The sequence below is a fragment of the Triturus cristatus genome, chromosome 3_1 (genome assembly GCF_964204655.1).
Source record: "Triturus cristatus chromosome 3_1, aTriCri1.1, whole genome shotgun sequence".
In the NCBI taxonomy this organism is placed as follows: Eukaryota; Metazoa; Chordata; class Amphibia; order Caudata; family Salamandridae; genus Triturus; species Triturus cristatus.
In genome coordinates, this window is record NC_140583.1 from 656,017,545 (window position 1) to 656,037,459 (window position 19,915).

Consider the following 19,915-nt stretch of genomic DNA (forward strand, 5'->3'; position numbering starts at 1 on the left):
CAATAAAACACTTGTTTCTGTAAACAACGAAACAGCAGAATAAGCATGAGAAGCACTTTAGTTTATCCTGTAGACTACTAGGTCAAATTGAACATTACTCATTGCACGTTTCAGATTTAAATACAATACAGCTTACAATTGTTGCACGGCAGCATCCTGCGAGGGATGGAAGAAGGCGGAACTCTCCGTGCAGGAGAGCAAGTGGGAGGAGGAAGCAGCCAGCAGGGGGTGTGCTGCGCGTGCAGGCACGGCGAGGGGGGAGGTGGACACAACAGCGGCTGGGACGACAGCATGGGGATCCCCAGAGTGCGCGTGAAGACCAGGAGAGAGGCTCTGAGGAGGGAGAGCGGGCGGGTGCCGGGCAGGGAAGAACCCCTGCTCTGCTCATGAGGGACCGCGCGCTGGAGCCGGAGCACGTCCGGCAGCAGGGGAGACCTACGCACCACCCGGAGGGTGGGCAGGACCCATGGGAGGTAGTGCAGGGGGACGTGAAGAAAAAACTGACAATAATGCCCCGTGAGCAGAGGGCGAAGCGAGCGGCGCATGCGCCCATATAGGCAGGGGGGGTGGCCGCGTATGCGGCAGGGCAGGCGCTGGCGGGCGGAAAAGAGGCACCTGCGTGAGCGCCCATCATGGTGGAGGGGGGGGGGGCCCATGGCCCAATGAGCGGCCAGGACGTAGCAGCAGGCGACACCGCGCGGCCAGCAGAGGAGGAGGCCCGCAGATGGGCAGAAAGCAGCGTGAGCTCCGGCGGGGGAGGCGGCCCCCCGCGGCCCGGAAGAGCACCCAGGCTGATGCGGGGAAGCCTGGAAGCCGCTGAAGGAGGAGCAGGCGGGAACAGGGAAAGGTGGGACCCCCGCCCTGCCCACCGGTGCCCGCACACCAGAGGACCCAGCACTGCGCCTGACTACCCCAGCGACTCACAGGGCCCGGGGCCAGCGCAGGACCAGGCCCTCGCCGCCTGTTCGGGGCCCAACCAGAGCACATACAGTTGAGGAAGGGGGGCGGGGGGAAATCGATTGCCTACCCAGCTTCCAGGGCGGGGAAGAACTGCAAGGCCTAGTTGCGACAGAAACCCAGGTTTAAATACCTTTCCCCCGCCCCCCTCCTACCGGAAGTGATGCTGCACCAAGGGACCCGCCAGGGTCCCCTGACCACTACACTGCTGGCGACAGTGCCATCCTGTGGCACTAAGGCTGGCCGCCCTTTTAGGAGGGCCCCCTGCGTGGGCCCCGGGCTGCCTGGCATTCTCCATGGTGCGCGTGTGGTGTGAGCATCAGGGACTTTCTTGGATGGGTTTTCTTTAATAGACAACTTCCTGTAAAACATGATATTGGTAATAAAAAAAAAACATTGGAAAGCGGAGCAGCTCAGCTTTATGGAGCCGCCATCGACTGGATTTGCCAATGCTTGTTTTAAACTTTGGCCGGCCGGTTGTCTGTCATGTGCTGTCGTCTACAGTGGAAAACAGAAGGCAGTTATTTCAGGCAGCGACTGAGGGGGATGGTTGCCAATCACAGACTGTCTTGAAAAGCGTTGACTTGGCATGAAAAGTCTTACTGTGCGCCAGTGCCGTGGTTGGAATACGAAATGCAGCCCGAGGCCTGCTCACTTGTGTCCATATTTATAGAGGTCTTGTCTTTTGTCCAAATGAAGTTCACTAGATCCGTGTTTTCTGAGCCGCCTTGCTGCTGTATAGACGACATACATTATCTCGTGTGTTCCGAAGCCGAGACTCCTTACTGTGCCCTGGCCCTTGAAGAAGCAGGGGAGTGGTACAGCTTACAATTTCACTTCCACCCCTTTCACAAACGAGCACTGTAAGTCACCTCCGTGGGTGAAGAGGTGCTTGTGTCCAGTTGATGCCAACAGGCACCGGTGTCTCCCAGGTTTGTAGGGGCACCAGACCTACAGCCCTCTACAGATGGGCAGGCTGAAATCCATCACTGAAATCTGCTTTGTTTTAAAGAGCGCGAGCAGCACCGGGTGGGAGGACACGGCAGGGGACGGCGGCTGGGCGGAAGGTGCAGTGGCCCAATATATTTATTGAATTATTCATGCTGTTTTCTACTGAAGCGCTTTACACTGAACAAAAGGTTACAGAGGCTGTGTAAACAAAAGAGGATAGTTCCACTTTCACATTATAGTTCACAGTCTCCTTGGCTTCAGAACATGAGGATGTTATGCTTCATCGAAAAGTAGCAAAATGGACTTGAGCCAGACATGGTGAAAGCGAATTCGAAATTCTGCCTACACTGCCAGAGAAAGATGGTTTCCTCCTACACGACTCATGTTTGAAAGTAGGGGGTCCCGGAGAGAGCTTGGCAGCAGGGAAGGAAGGCACGTCCGAAGCAGCGGTGCCCAGCCCCGCCGTGTATTGTGAAGGAGCCCCGCTCCCCGCATGCTTTACTGACGGGCCACCTCTTGTCTTAAGCTATCGGGAGGCACCAGGCGATGACTGGCGGAGGCTCGCGCGGCGGAGGCGGGGTAGCGAAGCGAGCACTAATGATTCATTTAATTCCCGTATCGCTCGTGTTAGGAAGATCAAAGGCAAGCCCTGGCAGTGCTGTAAGACATGAGGCGCCTCTCCCCCAGCCCCGCCCTGCCGCTCCCGCCTCAGTGAGCAGGGGAGGGAGGGGGCGGCTGGGGTTCTACCGACCTGAAGGCGGGTGGCTTATTTACCTGGTGGTCTGTTGCCGGAGGCGGCCCAGACACAGGTGTCGCTGTATTCGCGCCCTCAGACCTGCTTCAAATCACTTTATTGGGCGAGAATGCGGAATCGCAGGTGAAAGACACTGCATGCAAAAACCGTGTACGAGGGAGAAGTGAGCTTGCAAGTGTTACGACGGGTCAATCTCCTCACAATACATGCTACCCTCTCAGGCAAACGAATTATTCAAATTGGTATACTCCCCTTAAACACCCACCCTTCTAATACCGCGGAGTTCCACCATTGTTTGACCTTGAAGCCTTGCCTAGTAATCTCAGTCACCCCCTTTGTGACCTTGTAACCTAATTTACATATAGTTCTTCATACTGCAGACAGGCGAGTAAGTGCTCTAAGAAGCAGGTGTTCCCAATTTAATGGTACTAAGTTTACCAACCTCGAAAGTTTTCCTTTATTTTCTGGACCTCCACAGACTTTTAGCTCAGCAGCCTCACGGTTGCTTCGGTTAGTCTGTCTGCCATGAAACAAAGCAGACATTCTGGTTCATTCACTTTTAGAAACAACCGAAAACTCTAAACTGAAGATGGGCCGCACACCTTGCTCTCCATTCACCAGTGGCATTTAGATTTGTTTGCAAAACGCACGCCTGCACTCATGTCACTGCCCCTGTTAAAGAGACTAGAATAGCCTGCAGTGGATCTGCAGTCTTTACACAACCCTATAAAGATGATGGGCAGACAATATTTTTTTAGCCTTTTTTCATTTTATGAAGTTTTATCCAGATAACTTGGAAGCGGGAGAAAGACTTGAGGAACTGATACCACAAAATGTGCAACAGTCTGCCTCCCACAAGTCTTTTCTTAAACATGAAACCTCTAGCAGAGATGTAGATTATTATAGAGATCAAGATTGGGTTCAATGCGATTGACATATTTTCGTCTCCGAACACCTAGGCCTCTGCTAGAATTCAAATTCTTAATCAGTTAAAGTGAAAATCATTAGGTCAAATCTCCTTGCTTCTGTCAGCCACGATAGGGACCACAGAGCTGGTGACATTGTCTATGCATCCAAGGCTCAGCAGTGGCTGGCAGCTCTCTGGACAATAATTTGCAAATCTTATACTTGCCCACTAGCTGAATTCTGACTCTGTGTGAAGCATTAGCGTATGGATGCCGAAGGTTAGGACTCCAGAGAACAGGGATGCCCTGAGGTCCAGATTCAGGATATGGAAGGTTGCTTTATGAGCCTCTGTCTTGAATGTCACCTCCCTCTAATTCATTGTGGTCACCAGCATAAGAGTCAGAGGTACACCCGTCCTAGAATATTACTATAGTCCTGGACAAAACTGCAGTAACAGCCCAGCGTCCCAAAGAAGACACAGTGTGAGTAAAAGGCTTATGCAACAGCGACTGCAGTGCTTGTGAGTTGTCCCTTGTACTCCTCTAATGCCATGCAGTTTAAACACCTCTCAAACCAACAATTTGCAGGCCTCAAGCCTTTTTCTTAAATAACTAAAAGAGTTTTGTAATGAAAAATAGGGCTTGGGTTAGGGCCAAGAGGACGCTGGGGGTGTGTGGTAGGTTGAGGTGGGTGGAGAGAAGAAGCAAAGAGAGAGAAAGGGACAGAAAGCCGTCCTTAATGCACTGCAAAGGGAGATTTGATGCAACAGTGAAAGGTTACCTCACCCATTCAGAACAGTGCGAGACCAAAATTCTCCTGGGTAGTACAGACACAAAAATAACGTGGAAAGCCATTAAACCAGGATCAAGGAAGAGAGATTGACAACTACGCCCTTCAGTCATGAGCAAGGGATATTACATGATAGTTTGGTGCACCAGACATCTAAAGCGGGCTATACCAGAGACCTAGAAACAGAAATTGAATGGGGTCCCTGTCCAGTCCTATATTCATGTGCTTTACATTACAAGCATCTATTACACTGTAGTTCATGTGACGCGCATGAATTTTTTTGATAGTGCAAAAACACGTTTCCAAAAAGAAGGGTCCGAAGTGTGATATTTTTTGCGGCCGATTTGTGAAAATACTATGAGAATTTGAATAGATCTTAGAAAGCTTAAACCCAGACTGCAGCAAGTGGCAAAAGAAAACACTTATTAATATGTGCTCAATCCCTTAACCTCAAGTAGATATTTTTCAAAGGAAGTGATAAGCCCTTATTTTTTCACTATTAAGAACAAAATACAGTGAGGTACCTGAGGAGCTTCAAGTTCACAAAATGAGCAGAACTTTCAACAACGGAATGTAGTGTTTTTAGGACACATCTTTGATAGGGGTCTCTTTCTTAACAATGAGTGTTAACATTTCTTACACCCTTTCAGGATTTACTTGATCTTCCATGGTGTAAGAGTCTCTATTCCTTAAGACTGGCAATTTTTTTCCAGACTTTGTGTTTTTGTACGTTTGTTCTTCTTACAATATATGGGTTGTGTGCAGAGCACACTCAAACTTAGTATCTCTAGGTGTTTGGGTGAGTTCATGATCTGAATGGGCCTTAATGGTGGGGCACAACAGAGCTCTGAAGTTTAGGATAAAGGCAGTGTGAGTCTTTATCAGGCTGCCACTGGGTCTTAAAAAGCGATGGCCCCTTAGACTACAATTGTATTTATGATCGTATGGGAAGTGTGTGAAAGAGGCACACAGCCGTTGAAATATTGACAACTATAAAGGAAAAGTAAATACAGTGTTAATGGGTGGGATGATTATGTGTGAGAGGACGGTGAAGTACATGCAGAAAGAACGAAAGAACACTGAAGAGGAAGTAGATGAAGCTTGACAATATGCAGACTAAGACTTCAGAATGAGTATGCACAGAAAAAGGGTGAGACTAACACAAAAAGATTCTTAGAACTTATACTGCAGCTAGATGTACACAGCCACACCTGTAACTTGAACCATGGTGGTACTTGATGCAGATTGGGGTGTACAAAATCTCCCTACTTCCACGGATAGAGTAATTTCACAGTTACACGCACATACACTCACCATACACTAGGGCCCATTTCACTAACATACACTCAAATACTCTACCAGCATTGAACCTGTGGAAAGAAAACTCCTAAACCCCACAACTACACCGAGGTCGATAAGACCTAGCTATTGCAATTGTCATAATCTAAACAATCTATACATCAATAATCAAATAGAGTACTCAATAATTGACAAGAAATAATCACCAACACCATATTTAAAATTATGATTCTTTATCTAAAATTAGTCAAAGAAATTAATCAGAATAAATCATTTTCTCATAATTACCTATTCTAGCTAAATGTCAGAATGGATCATCAGGACAAGTATCTCAGTAGAAATCTCCCAAGTCACCGTCCTCTCAGCATCGATTCTCACCAACGCAGGTTTGGGCATCAAAATCCCGAATGCAATGACCACGGACCCTCTCTAGTCTAGTATATTTATAATGAAACTTGCAATATTAAAGAAACATTAATGTTGTACACGTCCGCTGAACCGCTGAGCAGAGCGAGCAGGAAAGGATGTAGCATCGCTACATTTGGAAAATCTCCGCTCAGGAAATCACAAAAATAAAAAGACAGAACAGGAACCAAAAATAAAAATGTATCTCTTTACAGTCCACATTTCCTCAGCGATGACACAATGCTCAGAGTTCTTTCTTAACAGTTCCTTTGTCCTCCAAGGCTGTCCAATACATCTGGAAACCTGCCCAGAACTGCTGCTGTCCTCACGGAAAGTTTTAACCAGGCAAGGACTGTGATCAAATGTGTTCAGCAAGGCCTTCTCATCACAAATTCTCACTCGAGGCCAGGCTGCAAACGGCGGACATGTTTGGTTAGGCCAAAATGGACCATCTTAATTAAAAGAGACAAAAACAACGTTACCACAGCATAGTGATTAAACAGTGTTAACCCCACTAATACCCTTATGTGTATGTAATTATCTAGCTTTAGCAACACAGAAAAGCATTAATTCAAAAGCGTTTCGTGCTTAAAATAAACAGCACTTCAGCAACGTTTATTTAATAAAACATGCACATTGTTAAATAGCAATACAAAAGCATTCCCTCGTGTCGGTTTTCTTCTCATTAGTATGTTGGTAAGTTTAAACATATACACAAAACAAATAATTAATGATTAATAATTAGTAATTTTAATCTCATGACAAATAGACAAACCAGAGCTTCAAAACCCTATAGATTTTCATTAGAAAATCCTGCTCCAGCAATCCCCCCTTTGGTGATTTTATCACCAAATAAACCAAAAAAAAAAAATGTTCTGAAATTTAGTCCCGTTTTAGGAGAAATTGGAAATGTCTTTTTCCTCCTTACACAACACTACACACCAGACACTCTTTCATCATCCCTCTTTGTTTCTAAGTAGACACTCTCCCTTAATTCTTCTAATTCAATTTCTTGTGGTTCTCTTTTCAACCTTTTATTTCTCTTTTCATTATTTCTTTTAATTAATTTCTTTTTCCCTCCCCTGTTTTTACAACACAAACACACCAATCTCAATATCAATAAAGCAACAATTATACAAGTTAAAGGAAACAATATCTTACCTATAATAGTACTACCTATTTTTGCAATAAAACTCTTAACAGCTATCACCTTATTAGCTATTTTAGTCCAAATACTTTCAGCTTCAAGTGGTACTAATTCTTCATGCAAATCAGTAATATTTTTGATATAGACCTTCAGGTCTTTGCTTTTGTCTGGAATGTAAGTGCAACAATGTTGAACTTTCAGCATTCCACAAACTCCTCCCTCCTTAGCCAATAGAATATCAAGAGCAAGTCTATTTTGCATAGACATGGCACGTACGGCAATTAGTTCCGTATTCACCAAAAGAAACCCTCCAGCGGTATTTGTCGATAAGCGATCCACCACTGTTGACAGTTTCCGAATCCCATTAGCATTTAAAGAAATTCCCACTGCTGGAATTAAAGCTCCAAAAATGTCACCCACAATTTCAGACCAAGTTTCCCTCTTGAAGCGCATTAGTAAATTAATATGTTCTACATCTTCTATTCTATCTATATGAAAAATCTTTGGAAAAACCAGGCCCACATAACACGTGCCATACCAATGGTCAGGCAACTTGTAATAAGCCTTGTTCCCACAAACATAATACACTCCTGGAAAAATTGTATCTTCTCCACCTCTGAAACCCCATCCTGTTGCAATGAAGTATGTATCATGACATTCACTAGTCCCAACAAAATATGTATCATATTAGGATTTCCCTCTTGTAATGCACAGCTTACCCTTCTGTGGTGCATCTAAAGCTAAAGTTGGACTAGCTCCATTTCTCAATTCTTTTCCCATCTCAATGTCCCAAATTGTCTCACTCACTTTATATTTCCCTGCCTTTTCATGCATACTCAATTTCCTTTCCTCCACCATGTTCAGGAAAGCTTTCTCCTCTTCTTCCAAACTACAAGTTAAATTATTCTTAAAAATGTAATCTAATGTTAATTCTTCTTTCTCAATAAAAATCTCACCAAAAATGTTAGCTTCTTTAGCTGGATTCAGCTCTTTGTTCATTGGCAAGTGCCCAAAAATACTATCTTTGTTAGACATCTTATAATCTATTTTCCCTAACAAATAAAAAACACTACTTAATACACTACAAGAAATTCCATACGTAGCTGGTAAATGGTGATAAGTAACACCCTCTGATACGGATGCAGGTAATTGCATATAAACGTAGCAATCCCTTACTTCCATTGTTTTCACATATTCGTATAACAACTTTGAAAAAACATTACTAGAAAAATCATTAATTGACCTATCTTTATGCATGTAAGTATTACTAATTCTAGTTGGAACTACTTTTTTCGAATTCCTTTCTACATTTGTCTCATTCTCAGTATGTATCTCAAATGTACCTATTGTAACTCTAAAAGTAACTAATAAAGCTAAAACACCCCATAGTAGCATTAATAATCCAGTACAGCAGCAGCACATTCTACACCATCTTCTTAAGAAGGCACATCTACTTTAATTATTCTCTATGTTAGCCATTTTACTACTTTGACCTTGTCTTTTGACTTAGCCTCTACTACTCCACTACTGTAATTTCTCAAACTTTGGATTACTTCAGACAGCTGAATTTCAGACTTTCTCCTTTTCACTTTTCCCAAGTGATTTCTTCAGTTCACTCAATTTGGATATTCATCACTTTTCACTCCTCCTTCTTCAGCAACATCAAATTGTATCAGATCATCAACAACATCCTGTGCATCTGACTCTTCTCCAATGTCAGTCAGAATAACTTTTAAGATTCAAACAGATTCTCCCTTTTCCTCAACCACTTTTCTCAAGATCCCCTCCGGATTATCTCGAGTCACTGTTTCTTCTTCTCCTTCTTCAGACAGTGCCACATAAGACCATTCCGGTGATCTGTACTTTTGGTTGGGTCTTCTAATTCTCTTTATTTCCTCAGGTTCTCTTGACTCCTTTTGCTCCTTTCTTTTTACTTCGTTTTGACTCGACACTTCATTCACCTGTTCAGCTTTCGATGTATTCCCTCTTATCAGTCTGTATCTCAGCCTCTTTACTCTGTTGTTAGGCCAAAAATCTCCTCTTACGACCTTTTCCGGTCTTGTTTCTGTATTATTTCTTTCTCCAATCCAAGTTCTCTTTCTCAGCACTCGACCCTCTGATTTTCCATTCTCACTTTCATCCGATTCTGTTTCAAATGCCTCTTGTTCTTCAGCAGTTTTCTTTCGCTCCACAGTCTTTTTCACCACTATTTGAGACTTCCCTACTTTTTTCCCTCCTCGGGTCTCCGACACGCAATCTTCTTGCTGTCTACTTGTCCCTTCACCTAGCTTATTAGAAGTGTTCCCTACACCTCCTCGGGGTTCTTCCGCAATCTGTCCCTCTCTATCTTCTTCTGACCCTACTTCTTCAGATATAATCTCAAGTGGTTCTTCAATCTCCTCCTCTTCTGATTCAGGAGTAATTTCTGTAGAACTGCTCTTTTTTTTTCTTTTTCCTCCACTGCTTTTTGGAACTTCAGGCTCTCTTTCAGAATCAGATCTCCTTTCTGAGATTTTCAATGGTTCTCTTGAACTTGAAGCCTTTTCTACTTCTTTTCCTGAACTTTGATTCTTTCTCACTGGTTCTGGGTCTTCATCATCACTGGAATCTGATTCTTCAAAATACTCTCTACCAGTCCCATCCTTTGGGTTTGGAACTCTCAGAGTATGACTCGCATGCACCCAGTTTTTCACACCAGCACACTTCACTGCAGTCGTCGTAGTTAGAATGACTTGTCTTGGTCTTCCCCACCTTGGAACCAAGCAATTTCTTCTTCTGTGAACTTTAATCCTCACCCAGTCTCCTGGACTCAGATCATGAGCTTGCTTCTTCTCAAGTGTAGTAGCTTCTTCTCCAATCTGGTGAAACACAGAATGAACTTCGTCAGCTAGGCCTTTACAGTAATCCAAAATCATGTCATCAGTTATTGTCATCAACTTATTGACAGGTACATATGCATGTCGCATTGCACGTCCCATTATTATTTCGTGCGGACTTAAACCAGTAGTTCTATCTGGAGTAGATCTAATAGTCATTAGCACTAGAGGCAAGACATCCGGCCATTTCATGCCAGTGGCTAAGCACATCTTACCAATCCTGTTCTTGATTGTGCCATTTATTTGCTCAACCACACCAGAAGCCTCTGGTCTGTATGCACGATGTAGCTTCTGCTGTATGCTTAATGCTTCACAAATCAAACTCATGAGTTCATTATAGAAGTGTCCACCTCTATCAGACTCAATCGTTACCGGAAATCCGTACCTAGGAATCAACTCTCTTAACAGTAACTTTGCCACTGTTACTCCATCATTTCTCCTAGTCGTATAGGCCTCAACCCATCTTGAAAACAAACAGACTACCACTAATACATATCTCAGTCTGTTCACTTGGGGCATTTCAATAAAATCAATCTGCATTCTTGTAAAAGGACCTCCTTCTCTGCCTATTGTTCCCAGACTCACCACTGTCTTTTTCCCAGTGTTAAATTGCTGGCAAATCAAACATCTTTGACAGATACTTTCTGCAATTGTCCTGAACTTTGCATTGTACCAGGTTTGCTTAAAGGACCTAATCATCGAATCCCTTCCCAAATGTCCCTGGCCATGATACATCCTTGCCATTGCTGACAGCATGGAATTCGGCATAACTGGTCTACCATCTCTATAGACCCAAACATGGTCTGTCTCTCTTGGGGCACAACCTGCCTTAATCCAATCTTTCTTTTCTTCCTCCTCTGCCTCATCCTGCAACTGTTTCACTTCATCCCATGTCTCTAAGACATTAGTAAACATCACAGAACAAAAAGACATTTCACTCTCTCGTTCCCGATTAATGGACTGGTTATTTTTGGCACAATATTGAGCAATGTCATTCGCATAACGGTTGCCCACTGTCACAAAATCATCTCCTTGTCCATGAGCAGCACATTTTACAACTGCTAATTCTTTAGGCAGCTGTATCGCCTCAAGTAATTTCCCAATTACTTCAGCATTCTTTATTGGAGTCCCACTCGACGTCAAGAAACCTCTTTGTGGCCAAAGTCATGCACAACTCCAAATCCATACTGACTATCAGTCATCACAGTCGTTCTCAAATCTTTCCCGATTTCACAAGCTTTTGTCAATGCAACTAATTCAGCAACTTGCGCAGATTTCACTCCTTTCAATGATGATGCTTCCATTACTTCTGAAACCTTACACACTGCATATGCTGCACATAGCACACCCTCATCATTCCTCAGGCATGATCCATCCACAAACAACACATGATCACTCTCATGCAAGGGAAGATCTCTTATGTCTGGTCTCGGTTTTGTACAGTAATCAAGCACATCCAAACAATTGTGATCATCTTCTGTTTTCACACCCACATTTTCAATATCCGGCAACAATGTCGCTGGATTCACATTCACACATCTCTCAAGAGTCACATTTGATGCTCCCAGAATGACCTTCTCATATTTAGTCAACCGACTATGTGACATGTACTGAGTTCTGCTTCTCGTCAAAAGAATTGCCACATTATGAGGTACGAATACCCTTACAGGATATCCCATTATGATTCCCTCACTCTGTTCCAGGCTTCTGCATGTTGCAGCCACAGATTTCAGACAACCTGGTAAACCCACAGCTACAGGGTCAAGTGTCGATGAGAAGTACGCAATAGGCCTTCTCAGTAATCCATGCTTCTGAATTAACACTGAAAGTGCACATCCATTTCTCTCACTGCAGTACAATTCAAATTCTTTTTCATAATCTGGCATACCCAAAGCAGGGGCTTCACACATTCTGCTTTTTAACTCTTCAAATGCTGCCATTTGTTCTCCATCTAGTTCCAATGGGTCTGTCATCTCACTTTTAGTCAGCTTAATCAGTGGCTTTGCTATCAGCGAAAAATTAATTATCCACTGACGACAATAACCCACCATTCCCAGGAACATTCTCACTTCCCTCTGGGTTTTTGGGGCTTTCATTTCCCTGATAATTTTGATCCTGTCATCAGTCACTTTTCTCAGACCTTTCTCAACATTGTGTCCAAGATAATGCACCTCTTTCTTGCAGAATTGCAATTTTGCTGGAGATACTTTTAACCCTCCATCTGCCAGATGATTCAGTAAAGCTATAGTATCTACTTCACAAGCTTCACGTGTCTTTGATGCCACAAGTAGGTCATCAATATACTGCACTAATACTGAGTTTTCAGGCATGATCAAACTCTCCAATGACTTTTTCAATAACTGATTGAATATTGAAGGACTCTCCGTATACCCCTGTGGGATACGACACCATGCTAAAATACGCTGGCCAAATCTAAATGCAAAAATCGGCTGACTGTCATGATGCAATGGAATTGAAAAGAAAGCATGACACAAATCAATCACTGTATACCACTCAGCATCATGTGGAATCTGATACAAAATCACTGATGGATTTGGCACAATAGGACAACATGCCACCACGATTTGATTAACTTTTCTCAAATCCTGTACGATCCTGAACTTCCCATTAGGCTTCTTTAACCCCATTATCGGTGAATTACACGGACTACTCAGTAGTTCTCTCAGAACTCCCTGCTGAATCATTTTCTCAATTATAGGAGTTATTCCCTCAATTATTTCTGGTGTCATTTTGTACTGAGGAATGTTAGGATAAGTAATTCCCTCCTTCACTGAAATTTTCACAGAATCTACATTATTCATCAATCCCACATCCTCTCCAGTAAAATCCCAAACTGTCCTTTTCACTGTGTCTCTCAACTCTTGAGGCAAATCCTCCGGATCAAACACAGCATATGCACCAATTAACTCACTCTCTCTATTTTCTAGAGTCATTCGGTACAAAACATCCTCATCTGGTGTTTCAAAAGCTATTCCATCTGGTGTACAAAAAATTGTACAATTCATTTTACATAACAAATCCCTACCTAACAGGTTCACTGGACTTGTGTCACAGACGATAAATCTGTGCATGTCTGAAAATGTCCCTATTTGTACTCTTACTGGTTCAGTAAGACGTGTTCTGATTTGTGTATTGGCTACACCAACTACTTGGATTGCTTCATCCGAGAGAGGAAGATTTCTAATATCTGTTGACCTGACAGTTGATCTTGTCGCACCTGTGTCTACTAAAAAAGTAACACCTTCTTCATTTATTTTTCCATCCACAAATGGTCCTGCCTGGTCTATTTCTAGAGTTGCACCAAGTATGCACTCTTCCTCCTCTCTTCGGCACCGTCAATAATCACCCTCAGACTCACTCCCTTCATTCTTTAACAAGTACTGTTGTACCTGGTTAGAACGCCTTGGTTTGTTTACCTGCTCATCATTGTAGAATCCCAAATCCGGATTATACTTTTGTGCTCCTCTATTCTGCGGCAAGGGCGGTTTTGGCTCTTGACTCTGCTGTCTCACAACTTTCTGCTGTTGCTGCTGTTGATTATTCCCCTCGTTCTGCACCTGTTGATTTAAGGATTTTCCCTCATTATTCACTAATGGTGGATTGGTACATTCAGATCTCCAATGTCCCAGTTGGCCACAGTTGTGACATGGGAACTTTTTTTTAGCTTCCTCAAGATTCCCCTTTCCTTTCCCTGCATATCTAGGTCTATTCCCTGCATTATTTCCTGCATTATTCGCCTGTTCCACCAACTGTGCTTCCTGTCTTTCCGCAACTTTCACTTGTGCCCACATTGCTTTCTATTTCAGCTTTCTCTGTTTTGCTTCAATCTCATCACTGAAGTATTTTGCATGTCTCAGAATCTCATCTATTTTCTTACTCTGCCAATCCACAGTATGCTCACGAATTCTTTCACTAATCTCAGGTCTCAGGCCATATACAAATCTGTATACAAAATGACTCAAATCCTTGTCACCCAGGTGTTCATCTCCACTGAATTGTTTAAATGCCAGTATCAGCCTCTCGTAAAAAGCATGAACTGATTCTTTTGCTTCCTAATGTGTTCGATCTATTTTAACCCAGTCTGTTTCTTTTGGAGGTACTTTATTTTTCAGGTATACAATCACCTGCTCATACTTTCTCATTACTTCTGGATCTGGTGCTCCTGTTCTCTGATCCCTTGGATATTCCTCAGTAGGCCAACTCACAACTATTTTACACTCAGACCACAAATCAGCTGGAACAATTATATCAAACAGACTATTCAGGTCAATCCACAGCACTTTTGACAATTTCACAAACCTGTCTACCTGCCTATACCACTCGACGGGCTTTTCTCTCAATCGAGGAAAATCATTCGTAAATGATAAAATATCCTGTCTGGTCCATGGAACATGTACATATCCTCCTCCAGGTATTTCTCTCATAGGATAAGTATCCACTGGTTTTTCCTTTTCTCTCACAGGAAATGCTGAATAAGTCCTATCCCCTGATTCTTCTCTCTTTTTGTACCATCTATCCTTCCACTTCTCAACATCACCCCATTTTCGCAATAAAGCGATCATTCCTTTAATCTGTCCTGTTCTACCAGTACCATTCAAATTCTCTATGTCTTTGTCTGTGAAATCCATCCTGTAAGACTTCTGCAAAACTTTCACTTTATCAATGTCAACTCCATAGTCATTTGCTATTGCTCTTAATCTGTCATGTGTATTTCTCGCTCTCCAGGTGATATTCTTGCACATAAACAATAATTCACCATCATGATGATTTTTTAGAATTTCTGTTGGAACTGTCCCTGCAACAAGCTCTTCTAATTCTACACGTAACCTAGCAACATCAATTGCTTGTGAATCTTTATCCCTCTTTTGAAGAACTTTCATCCATTCATTCAAATCTTCAGCTGTTATTTCAGTAGATTTTCTCACTGGAACCACTTTCTTCTGCGGTTCTAAAATTGGCATCCCTGAACAACTAGCTTCACCAGCATCCAGTCCTGAATTAGACTCCTCTAATCCTTCATTACATGTGTCATGTCTGAATTTTCCTGCCCTTTTTCCTGAATCTCCTGAAGGACCAGCCAAACTTGTCAATCTATTCCCAACATATGGAATAACCAAACCATTCTCACCCATCTTCTGCTTATCAAAAACAGGCATAACCGGACCTATGGTTACGGGTACCGTAACAGCGTCTAGATTCTTTGTCAGTTCCTTGATCTTTTCAGTCAACTCCGATGTAGTTCTGGCTAATTCTCTCGTATTTTCGCCACTGCTTCTATTCTCTCTCTCCCTGAAAGGATTTCCACTTCTTAACTCAGGTGTCACATTTTCTGTCTCAATGATACGCACTGTATCTCTTATCGGAGAAACAACTGGTGTACTCTCTTCTGGTTCCGGTCTATATGGAGGTGGTCTTTTGTAAATCATGTCATTTAAAACCTCATCCTCATATTCATTAACTCCATATCTTCTCACTTCTGCCTCAGGAACCCTTTCTGCTCCCTCTTCAACTATTCTCACAGGATATAGTCCCTCTGACATACTAGCATCTCGCCATCTCGTCATTCGATCATGATGAGTTTCACGACCATGTCTCCTCCCGAACATATATCTATAGTTGCCTCCAGACCTCTGTTTCTCTCTCTCATGCACTTCCTCTTCCCATTCCACTAAAGCCTCGAACTGTGTCGGCCTTGGTCTTGGGTCAAGACATAACATCTTTTCCCGTACATTTTTCAACACGGCCAGATTAAATGAACCATGTTCTGGAAATGCTAAAACTCCATCTTCTTTAGTATACCTAACCCAATTCTCCAACCATATACAGGTATGATACCCATATCTCGCAGCCATGAAGGATGCAGGCGTTTTCGATGGAGGTAACAATTCACCCTCTCTCATTTTAACATCTTTATCCTTGTCGAACCAATTTTTAATCTTTCTGAACAAAGATTTTTTTTTTTCTCTTCTTGGTAATACATTTTAACGCTTACCAAAACTTTCGAATCCCTTCCGTAATACAACTGCACAATATGATTTTTCAACCAATAACAGCGCGACTCACACTAACGCACCAATCCTGGAACGTTACGTCACTAGAATAGCTCCACCAATCCTTGCGCGGCTCACACCAACGCACCAATCTCAGCGCGAGCACTATTCTGATGTAATATCCAATCAGAGCGCGGTCTGTTTGACGTCAGCAGTCACTGCAGTCGCTTCTGTCTCCTGTCTCTTGTCACTCGTCTACCCCTCCTTTACAAATTTCTCAGTAGACTCCGTGTCAAATTTCTACAAAAATCTATTAGTTACAACATATAAACATCTCCATTGTCTGCTTCGCCAACCACAGAATAGTAAAGAAAATCTATTTCACAAGAATCAACGAAATTCTTTCATACATTCCTTAATTGTTTCCTCTAGGACTTGTCCAAAGAGTCTTACAATCAACTAAATATACGAACATTCACGCACATTCATACAAGAAAATATAGTACATACACACAGAATCCTGCTTTTCCCGAGAACAGCGAACAATCTGCTCCACTACAGAATTATAACACACATTAACCTAGCAGCTTACTTCTACCCAGTTTTTCAATCAAGCTCAGAGAATACCTATTACTTCTCCCGCGATAAGCTTTAACGGCGAACCTTACGGATCCCTGGGACTTAAAACCAGAGTTTCACAGATAACCTTCACTACCATACGCACCCCTTATATACCAGAAATATCTCTAATAGTAACATACAACAATGTCACTAATTCCGAATCCAGACAATGTGAATTTTCCTGCATACGTACAGGACCAACAATCCCGTCTTTCCCGAGAGCAGCATATACTTCCCTCTGCCCTACTACGGAACTGCTACTAGCTCCCAAGTTCCAGAAGCACTACATATAACTCAACATGACGACTCCAACATATAGTATTAGTACATATACCAACATCAATCAATAATCAATAAGCTAATGTACAAGCAATCTAATCAGATCAAGACAATCATCAATAACCATCATCACTCTGCTACCAGGAACTTGATGCAGATTGGGGTGTACAAAATCTCCCTACTTCCACGGATAGAGTAATTTCACAGTTACACGCACATACACTCACCATACACTAGGGCCCATTTCACTAACATACACTCAAATACTCTACCAGCATTGAACCTGTGGAAAGAAAACTCCTAAACCCCACAACTACACCGAGGTCGATAAGACCTAGCTATTGCAATTGTCATAATCTAAACAATCTATTCATCAATAATCAAATAGAGTACTCAATAATTGACAAGAAGGAGGAGGAGCCAAGATGGCGACCGGGACGGCAGCGTAGGCTCCCGGCTCCGTGAACCTCCACATCCCGCACAGATATCCTGCATGTGATCCTCAGCCTGCGCTACATGCCCGTGTTGGTGATTGAGAGCGGCAACCGATCGTGTGATCCTGAAGTTTCTGGCGGCGGTACCGCCTGAGAAATGTTCGTTTGAAGTTTGCGGCCTGTGCAGCCCTGGAGCCGGGACCTCGGGTGGACAACATGGCCGGGCGGCAGTTCAACAACAGCGGCCATTGGTGACCGGGTGGAGTCGGAATACCGAAGCGGAGCGAATATTGGCCTGAATCTCGCTGTGGTCGCTCCTACCATCGAGCGTGGCGTAACGGGTGCATACCCGGGGTGACGATTCCAGGGTCTTTCGGCGATTGCCTGGGCCCTCGCCAGTGAACTGATCGGACGCGGCCTGTGGCTCGTCCCGATTTGCGCGGGCTGCTCCCGGTTTTCGCGGGCACTGGCCCAGGAGGAGAACGACTGTTACCTGTGACCACACACTGGATGCATATTTTGCCTGCCTCCGGAACCTTGTTTGCAGTGACCTGGAACTTGATGCGCTTGTGCCTGAGTCCCGGTTCCCATCTGGGGTGGCCCTGCCCTGCGGCCATCTTGATGGGATGGACTCTATCATCCTGTACATTGGGTCACAGCAAGATTGGGAGTGTGTGGCGCAGAGGAGCGTAGCGGAGCGAGCGCAGGGGGCTGTGCTGGGGTACGGTGACCTTCTCGACGCTCTCGGAGCCCTTCATTCCACCCTGGTTCACGGCGCACGGGTATTGGGGAGGAAGCTGGATGGTATTGCGTCAGCGTCGGAACAGTTGCGGTCTGCCTGTCCCCAGGTACACAAGGATCTGCTTCACCCTACACAGGAGGAAAGTAACGTGACCGCCTCTGTGAATAAGGGACAGCTGGAAATTTCGGACACTGTGGCAGCGTGTGGTCGGCTGGCTGTGGGGTCGGCCTGTTCCGGAGATTTTGGACTTGAGCAGAAGGTGGTGACTTTGTCCCATGCGCGGCCTCCGGCGACCCAGGCGATCTTCCCGCAGCGGTCGCCTGCTCTGCCTGATTCCTCCTTCCTGGACCTTGTGTGCGGCGCAGGCCCTGGGGCAGTACTGGGAAAGGTGATCTTCCATGACGATGACTGTGTTGGTGTTCAGAGACATCCTCCCTACATGTGTGTGTCCCTTCCTGGTCTTCTTTGGACGCTCCTCTTCCTTGTAACTTTGGACATGATAATGGGTCGCTGGGTATGCATTGGTGGATTCGCAAAGCGTGGCCAAGGATAAGGCTGATCCTTCAGAGGTTGTCATTTAATAGGCGGGCGGGCTTGGGGGTTGTGTGCTCTCACGGCATAACTGATAGTGTAGTCTGTGAATAATGCTGGGGAGGAATATATTGGGAGGGAGAAGCCAGGGGCATGGTTGAAGGCCCTCCTCCAGTTTATTACTACTCTCTCCCCTTCTCTGTTAGGGGGGGTTTCCTCTCTTTCCCCTTTTTCTCTGTTTCTTCTATATTTCGGGTCTGGTTCTGGGGCGACAGGCACACTGCGGGGGGGGGGCCGTAGTCATCTGCAGAGGTGCAGGGTGGGGGGTTGGGGGAGGGGCTTCTTTAGTCCTTTACTTTGTTCCTATGGCCTCCTTTTTCTTCTCTTAATCTTCTTTGTCTTTCTTTTCTGGGGTCAGTACGGTAGGTTTCCTTCGTTGCCAATCATTGTTTTTTATGTGTGCATCAATTTCCGTGATGTCCTCTGGGTCCTAGGGCAGGGGACTGCAGGCGCAAACGGCTCGTGACATTCCTCCACATCCTGAACCTCCTGTTTCAGCGCCATTGACTTGATAGATTGCTGTTCATTGTTGACGTTCACTACTCTGCCTGCCATTTTTCGCTGCTGAGAACTTGATTGGCACCTGATCCTTCTATCCCTTATTGTAAAATGAAAACCTTTTATATCCTGGTTTCCCCTTTGGGCTGTTCGCTGGACTAGAGTATACTAGCATGGAGAATCTGCTTCCCGAGGTGCTGCGTGTGATTAAGATTTGCTTGCTGTTGCTTTAACTGCTTAGCGGCCGGCCCCGAGGGTTGTAGGCCCATACTTGTCTTTGGTTGCAATGTCAATAAAGGTTTTTTTAAAAAAAAAATAATAAATAAATAAATAATTGACAAGAAATAATCACCAACACCATATTTAAAATTATGATTCTTTATCTAAAATTAGTCAAAGAAATGAATCAGAATAAATCATTTTCTCATAATTACCTATTCTAGCTAAATGTCAGAATGGATCATCAGGACAAGTATCTCAGTAGAAATCTCCCAAGTCACCGTCCTCTCAGCATCGATTCTCACCAACGCAGGTTTGGGCATCAAAATCCCGAATGCAATGACCACGGACCCTCTCTAGTCTAGTATATTTATAATGAAACTTGCAATATTAAAGAAACATTAATGTTGTACACGTCCGCTGAACCGCTGAGCAG

At 44.0% G+C, this 19,915-nt stretch overlaps 1 protein-coding gene across 4 annotated transcripts in view; it reads left to right on the forward strand.

Moving 5' to 3' along the window:
- FRMD5 (FERM domain containing 5) overlaps nucleotides 1-19,915 on the forward strand; it is a 493,627-nt gene that overhangs the window by 221,094 nt on the left and 252,618 nt on the right. For 2 of the 4 annotated variants that reach the window (XM_085644691.1, XM_085644692.1), the window contains exon 1: nucleotides 657-847. The exons of the other annotated variants lie outside the window; for them this stretch is intronic. The gene's annotated coding sequence lies outside the window, so the exon portion shown is untranslated. Of the gene's footprint in view, nucleotides 1-656; nucleotides 848-19,915 lie in introns of those variants that run through there. 4 annotated transcript variants of the gene reach the window in all.